The sequence below is a fragment of the Miniopterus natalensis genome, chromosome 8, assembly GCF_054644295.1.
Source record: "Miniopterus natalensis isolate mMinNat1 chromosome 8, mMinNat1.hap1, whole genome shotgun sequence".
Classification (NCBI taxonomy): Eukaryota; Metazoa; Chordata; class Mammalia; order Chiroptera; family Miniopteridae; genus Miniopterus; species Miniopterus natalensis.
The window spans coordinates 26,519,482-26,527,772 of NC_142088.1; positions in this window are offsets into that span (position 1 = coordinate 26,519,482).

Here is an 8,291-nt window from a genome sequence, read left to right on the forward strand (position 1 = left end):
GGAAGTTAGATTCATCTTACTTACAAAATCCCACAACCATTTGTCTTGGATTTTATTTCTCCAAGGCTTTAAGACACTTCTCGAAGGATAGCGTGGCCTACTGAAGCGCGTCCCCTTGCTCAGAAACAATGCTTTCTAGAGCCAACGCACCCCCCTGCTGTGACACACCTACAAGTCCCAAGCAAGGACGATTTTTTTTTTTGCTTATTTTTTGTTTGCTTCATATATTATTAAAAGAGAGGCCCATAAATCTTTGAAAAACATATTGTATGCCACAATAACTTGCAGCTTCTTTTCCTAAGAGGCCAAGGACATTCCCATGATGCGGGCAGGCGGTGGATCTCAGGCCGCAGCTCTTGCAACTGCTATCATTTCAAGACAAACCACTAATTGCTGAGGAATTCACTGGGAGCTAAAAAAGACCTTTCACAGGACACTCCTGGAGACCTCCAGCAGGTTTCCCTTGTTCTTGGGCTCTGCGTTCTCGGTACCCACAGCTCCCATTCCTGCTCCCCCTGTGGATGCATTCTGAGGCAGAACTGCTTCTGAAAAACAAAATGTTCTGGTGGGTTTGGATCCACGGCAGCGCAGGGCTGTTGGCAGAGCTGTGCACACGTGTTCAGAACTGCTGCTTGTAAATGTGATAGCAATTTTGCTAAAAATAAGGCCCTTTCCTTGCAGTTTATAGAGGTATGGCTGGAGGAGAAGCTGGAGTTGTCCTTTCTTTTTCATGTGCCCTCTCATTTCCTGCTGTGTGTCGCTGTTTCAAAGCCTCCACATGAATTAAAGTTCCAACGAGATTTGCCATAGCGGTTTCATGGGAATGTCCATAAATATTTTTTCCTTTGCTTTTTGTTCTCAGCAGAAAGTGTTGCTTGTGATTATCCCTTTTCTAAATTATATCTCTTTTTGGGATCTGAAAAAAAAAGCAGCTTTTGTGTTTTTCAGGAAGCAAACACACTTTTTTCCTGCCCTGCTCGGGACTGAGGAGTTTTGCTTTAGAAACATGAAGCTAGAGTTTTCAATGACTGATTCTACATGAAGGCAACAGTGAACTCACCGATGCTTTCCCGAGTTAAGTAAACTTTTCTGACATTTTTCCTGTGAGTGATCATTGTTTTAGCAGGTTAATTATTTTACCACATAGAATGGTCATTGTGCCCTGTGTTCAGTGCTCTGAATAAATCAGGCCCTTCCTTGTGTTGGGACACTCATTTCTGGGCTTCAGGAACATTTACCAATTTGCTCAGAGATTTTCATCTGTCCGGGGACTTAAAAGTTTGGTAGCACTTAAACAACTCTGAGGAGGAAAAAAATATCATGCAATTCAAAGGGGATCCCAGAAGCGTAACCCCTGCTGGACCCTGGGCCACAGAGCACTGAATATATTATTGCAGTAATATATTGCAGCATTAGCTGTGGTGAACAGTGCCACTCCTGCCTCCCCCGCCCCCAAACAAAAGGATTCCATTAAGGCAAACACACACACACGCACACTCACACACAAATAAAGTAGGAATGCAAGGCCACTTCCAAGTTCAATTCCTTTCCATGGATTGCACTTTCTATTTCTTTGGAAACATTAAGGAATGTGGGTGGTGCTTGGCTGATCTTGGTATTTGACATCCCTCCTCAGGTTTGGCCACAGAACTGAGCAGGAGGTTTCAGATGTACCAACCACATGATGAACCTATTGATGGGAATTATAGCATTATAGCTAAGGTCCAGTGAGTATTTATTTGCCACATATAATGCAAATTCTAGATATTATTGTTATTCTTGTTTTGATGGAATTAAGTGAGTTGGCCAAGATCATGCAGCCAACAAGAGGCAGAAGCAAGAGTTTAGTGCAAGCTACACCAAATACCAATGAGTGTTGGCTTTCTCCCCCTATTATTATTTTTAAAAAATTAAAAAATGTATATATGTCTTTACTGATTTCAGAGAGAGGAAAGGAGAGAGAGAGAGAGAGAGAGAAAAAAACATCAATGATGTGAGTCATTGATTGGCTGCCTCCTGCACGCCCCCTTCTGGGGATCAAGCCCACAACCCAGGCATATGCCCTGGATCATAGGTCGATGCTTAACTGCTGAGCCACGCCAGCCAGGTGTATAACATTACATTTTATACATTTTTATTATTACATATTTTATCATTTTTATTAAAGTGGTAAATGCAGTCACCATAAAAAATAAAAAATAAAATGAAAAATCAACCTAGATTCCTATACTTAGAAATAACCACTGCCAGCATGGCAATGTATCTTTTGCTTTAATGTATCATAAATATATTCTTGCCACAAAATATAACAATTTATTTAATGATTACATATGATATTATCATATGAGTATAGCATCTTCTATTTAACCAATCTCCTATATTTGGACATTCAATTTTTAAAAACTATTTGCTATGAAAAGAATGCAGCAGTTATCCTGGAAGGCAAATCTTTGTGTACATTCATAATTATGTTCTTAAGATAATTTCTTAAAAGTAGAATTTTAAGGTCAAAGAATATGCAAAATATTAGTTAATTGTTTTCCATCTGGAACAATTGTACTAATATTTTAAGGCCTAACAGTTATGTGAGAGTGCCTGTTACTCCACACTTGCCAACACTGGGTATTATCAATTTTCAGTTAGTTACCAATTTTATAGAAGAAAAATAATATTTTGTTTTATTTTTCATATCATTCATTACTTTGAAGCCAAGCATCTTTTCATGGTTTATAGCCATTTGTATTTCTCCTTTTATTACATTTTGAGAAGCAAGATTTCAAAAAAGAATTGATTCAGTCTAAGTAATATCAAATATCCTAATAATAGATTTTTAAGAAGCTTTAGATTATTTTTTTCTGGGGTTCTCCTCCTTTATTTAGATGCCACAGCTATATAATTATGGGGTTGAAGAATACCCTAATGTGTGACACATTAGGCCTGGCTTTGGTCAGCATGGTGGGCTTTTCTGCTCTGAATGGATGTGCACATGGCACTAAATGGACATTTGAAGAAACATGCATACAAATGACTAGTAAGACATAAAGCAGACCTTTTTATGACCTGACTCAAAACTAAAATGCTGAGTCACCAGGTTATTAGTGGCTACAAAAATATTGGCAAGTAGTCTAGGGCTATCAAATTCAGTTCATCTGTAATTGAATTAGAGACCCACATTCTTCTCTCCAAGGAAGCTGGTGTACCAAATCCTGCCTTTGACATTGGATAGTATTAAACGGGATTTCAGCTAATGAACAAAGTTTCTACTTGCAAAAATGTCAAAGAAAAAAATGTCAAGAGTGATAAGCATGAAAGAGGAGTAATATCATTATTTTCTATCTAACTAACTTAATAATTGGACGCAAACAGTGAGAAAGTTTCTGCCAAACAAATACAAATGTTCTGTCCTGAGAAGCTGAGTTAAAGGTTCATGGAATCTTCAAGGGCCCCAAAGAAATGCAAAATGCACATTTCAGATGAGGGCAATTATAGATAGAAAGTCCTGTGGAAACATGTATATGTTTTATATTAAAAAGAAAAGAACCTGATTCTGAATGGCCACGGCAATGCCAGTTATTATTCTCTTGTGTGTGGTTGGTGCGTTTTCCAGAATTTGAAAATCGTCATTTGCAATTGGAACATGCACTTCGGGGCCCTTCCCCACCCCTGTCCGCTCAGGTGTGTGCGCACACCCGGGCCAGGATTGCAGTTCCTCCAGCCTGGAGTCCTCAGCGTAACAAACTTTGCATATCCCACCTCCAGCACTGCGACTGGCACAGGGCAGGTGCTTATCAAATGTGGATCGTGGAAAGAAAGAACAATTTTGCCAAAGCCTGCCAGAATAAAGCATTCAGGTAGGTGATCCAGGCATTATCACCTCTGCTGTCAGGTGAGAAGACTGAGGCTGAAAGAGTTGAGACCTATTCAAGATTGTATAGTTAGTGACACAGCCAAGACCTGAATTCAGATCTCCTGTTCCTACAATTATTTTCTTTCAACTGCCAAAGAAAACAAGCTTATATATTTTAAGCCTCTATTTAATATTATAAAAGTGGATTGATTAATATTATAAGGGTAATTTTCAAGTCTATATTTATTTACCCCTTGTCTCATTTCCCAAATAATTCAAAGCAACCTATGAATGTACTGACATTTAAGAATTGATGAAATAATTTGGTTCCATTATATCTAAACCCAATAACAATAAAGTAGATAGTGATTATAAAGCCCAATAGTCAAAACATAACATAGACTTTTTTTTTTTTTGGTCCAGAATGGTTATAGCACAATACTCAATACCCATTTTTAGAAGATGTTAGTTCAGAGAAAGGTCAAAATAATTCCACAAACATATAAAAGCCATTAAAATATTGGTCTCCAGGTAGGGAAAACCAAATGATCTTCATTCCAAATCAACTCTTTGAAATCTCATGTTTTTTCTATAGTTCATGAGTGCTAGACCACAACTTAGAAAGTTTATCTTTTTCTCTTCTTTCCCATAGACACACTTTTCATTTCGTTCTATGTTTTCATCCAGCCCTCAGTCTAGGTTTGAATGCTGCTTATGTTGTTTAATTTTACGTCAAAAAGAATTTCTTTGAAATATAGTGTAAAATTACCCTGTAATTTTTTGGTTGTTGTTTTTTTTTTTTTTAATCATGTATTAGGCCATTTTTCCTAAATTGTTTTTACTTCCTTTTAAGATATCATTAGAGAGCCAACTCCTTGCCATTGCTTAACCTTTTCCAAGGAGAAATTTATGTATTAACAATGCTTTTCCTCTCTGTGTCTGGATTTCTTCATGTATGAAGTGGGGGTTAAAAGCAGTAGTAGCACTTCATATAGCTAAGGTTAAAAGAGTTCCATAAGGTCCTCAGTATAATGATAGGCCCAGAGAAAATGCTATTAAGAGTTAGTATTTTTATTTTTATTCAACCTACTACAAATATCTATACTAATGAAATCTCCAATAGATTCGAAATACCTGCCCAACTGTTGAGAATCAAACAATAAGAAAATAATACCATTGGAGGCACAATATAACGATTACTCCCCCTTGATTCAGTAGACATTTGTTTAGGGGTTATTCTAAGCAAAGGAAAATATTAAATACATGAATGCACTTCCAGCTCAGATTTTGAGCAAAAAGAGTGAGGGTTACAGACATTTGCACACTTCACAGAAAGGACAGACCTCCTCTGTTTTGGAAGAGCTTTCTGATGTCCTTGTCTGCTCAAAAGGGTCCTTGAGGAGGGAACGTAAGAAGTAAGTGTTTGCTGTACACACCACCCGCCATTCCTCTTCTTCCTTACTGAGGCAGCCCAGGAGCAGGCTGCCAAGTCCTTCAGGGGGGGCTGCCCTTCCGTGGTTCCAGGAGGCGAATCACGATCCCATCCCCCTTTGGTTTAGAAATAGGTGAGTCATTCAATTCTCGAAAATGCCACAACAGGCAAAGTCCTCTTGGGAATTTCTGGGGAAATATATCTGGAACTTAAAAAGTGGCACATGAAAAAGTGATTGTAGCATCCAACCTTTGTACATTAATGTGTAAAGATATAGTGACTAGAACCACGACCACTTTTGAACATGAGTGAACCAGACTTTCACATGGAAAACGTCAGAGCAGGAATTTGGTAAAACTTGCATTTCTGATAATGTCTTTGAGCTGTTGAAATAACCAACCTATAACACCTTGACTCTGTTTTTAATATGTGAGATAACAGATCCTTTAACTGTTTAACCCATTTTGAACTGAAGCTTCTGTTACTTGCAGCAGAAACAGCCAAACTAACACAGGGAGGCTGGGGACATATCTCACCTGATTAGCCAAAAATATTAGTTTCTTATTGTAACAAATTTTCACACACTTTGGCTTAAAACAGCACAAAATATATTTTTTTACAGCTCTGGAGGTCAGAAGTCTAAATTCAAGCTGTTGGCAGAGCTGAGTTAAGGTTAAGGAGAGAATCAGTTTCCTGGCCTTTTTCAGCTTCTAAAGTCAACCTGAATTGCTTGGTTTATGGCCCTTTCCTCCTGTGCCGCAATCTCTTACCTCCATCAGTACATCTCCCGCTACTGACTCAGATGTCCTCTTTTAAGGACATCGGGCCTCCCTGGATAGCCCAGCGTAATCTCCCCATCTCTATATTCCTATATTAATTACATCTGCAGAGTCCCTTTTGCCATGTAAGGTTACATAGTCACAGGTTCCTGGGATTAGCAATGGACATCTTTTGGGGTGGGGAAGGTCATTACTCAGCTTACCATGTCAGGTAGACTGAACCAACCTTGGGGACAAAAGGGAAGAGAGCCGAGAGCTGATGTCACAGTGAGATCACCCAAGATCACCCATATACACCAGTGGAGGGAATCAGTATGATGAAGACATTGTTAACTGCAGTTATTGTCTCCTTCCATAATCTTTCTCTTTGCAAGTGGTTGTGTCTTGGTTCCTAGTTGGTAGCCCTAATTTTGCCCAGAATGATCAGTCCTTCTTGCCTCATCTCCGTAATTACATTTGACATTTACATAGAGTCTTTACTCTGTGCACTATTTTCATCGTTATCTGTACTAAATTATCATAAACCTCTGAAATTGCTACTACTGCTATACCCATTTTACAGATGAGCAAATTCAACTGCAGCTGCCTCAATTTACACAGCTTACCACGAGTGCTTATTTTCTCTGCTTACATAGGAGCTAATAGCCCATGGCTTGTGATACTCTTCCAGAAACTGAAAGTAAATTCAGGTTCTTACCACTGAGGACCAATTAGGATGCTTTTAGCTGCAGTTTCCACCATACCCAATGGGGTTTAAACGATAAGAGTTTACCCTCTTCCCAAACAAGTAGTCCAGAGGTTGGGTTGCTGGGTGGATTAATTCAGCTGCTCAGTCGTATCAAGTTTCCTTTAATTAAGGAGAAAAGACTTAATGACTGGCCAAAGGGAATGGCTAGTCATGACTCACCCCTGGGCCCGAGCCTAACTGCTCGGAGCACGTGGCTGCCTGGTCGCTGAATGAGGCCGGGGGTCTTAGCTAAAGGAAAAGAGCAGGAACCAAGAGGGCCTGCCCTCCCAGGGACACCCCCACCCGCAGCGTGCAGAAGGACAGCTAACACGAATCTGAGGCGATAACACTGTAACTGATCCCAAGGTGTCTCCTGCCACGTGGAACTACTAAGCCCTGGGACCATCCATTGCTGGATGCAGACTTCACAACGGCTCCGCAGCTGGGACTGGGACGGCAGCACATGAGGTAGGAGGGCTCTCACCCAGGCTGAGCGGAGCATCGTTGGAAGTGACTTTGGACTCCCTCCTTATCAGTGTGACCCAGAGGGTCCATGTAGAAAACAGCTCTAGACAACTTTGAAGACAATATTTTTCATAAAGAAGGAACAAGTTATCATCATGGGCCAAACATGTACCTTTTCTGATAGGGGCATTTCACAGTCACTGGAATTTTTTTTTTTAATTACTTTCTACATTTTCCCCCAAAATAAACTATTTCACCAAAAGCACGTGGCACCTGATTTATCTTTCCCTAGCAGAGCAGAGCTGAGTCACTGACACGGGGACGTAAACCTTTGCTGCTGAGTGGCCTCAGGAGACCGAGCCAGAACCTGCTCTCAGATAGTTCAGTCCTCCCACTTGTGTCACAGTCAAACTCGGACATTTGACTGGTTTGTCCTAATTATTGAACCAATTGTTCTTGTAACAATGTTCTTGTTGCCATTGGACCATTTCCATGTCCATTTCTTTAGAAAAGTAGGATGTTTAGCCTGGAGGTGAACAGACTAAATGAAACAGATGTGCAGATTGAAGCCAAGTGTCCTTTCTGTCTGAACATCCAAAGCTAAGAGCAGCCTCCTCACCATGAATCAGGAACCAGATAAAGAGCTGTCTGCTGCGGAGGACTTCCCCTGCCACTGAGGCCCAGCCCACACCTCTGCACACTGGGGGACAGGGCAGGAATTAGTTGGCATGTTCCAAATAGGAAGGATGCAAGTGGCAGGGAACACCTCTTGTGTGTTTTTACATTTTATTTTTTATTAAATTTATTAGGGTGACATTGGTTAATAAGATTATATAGGTTTCAGGTGTACAATTCTACAATCCATCATCTGTATATTATACTGTGTGTTCACCACCCCAAGTCAAGTCTCCTTCCATCCCCATTTAGCCCCACTATACCCTTGCCCATAGTGCCCAAACCGCCTTCCTTCTGGCAATCACCATACTGTTGCTTGCGTCCATGAGTCCTTTTTTTTCCTCCTCTGCCTAATCCCCTCTTGTT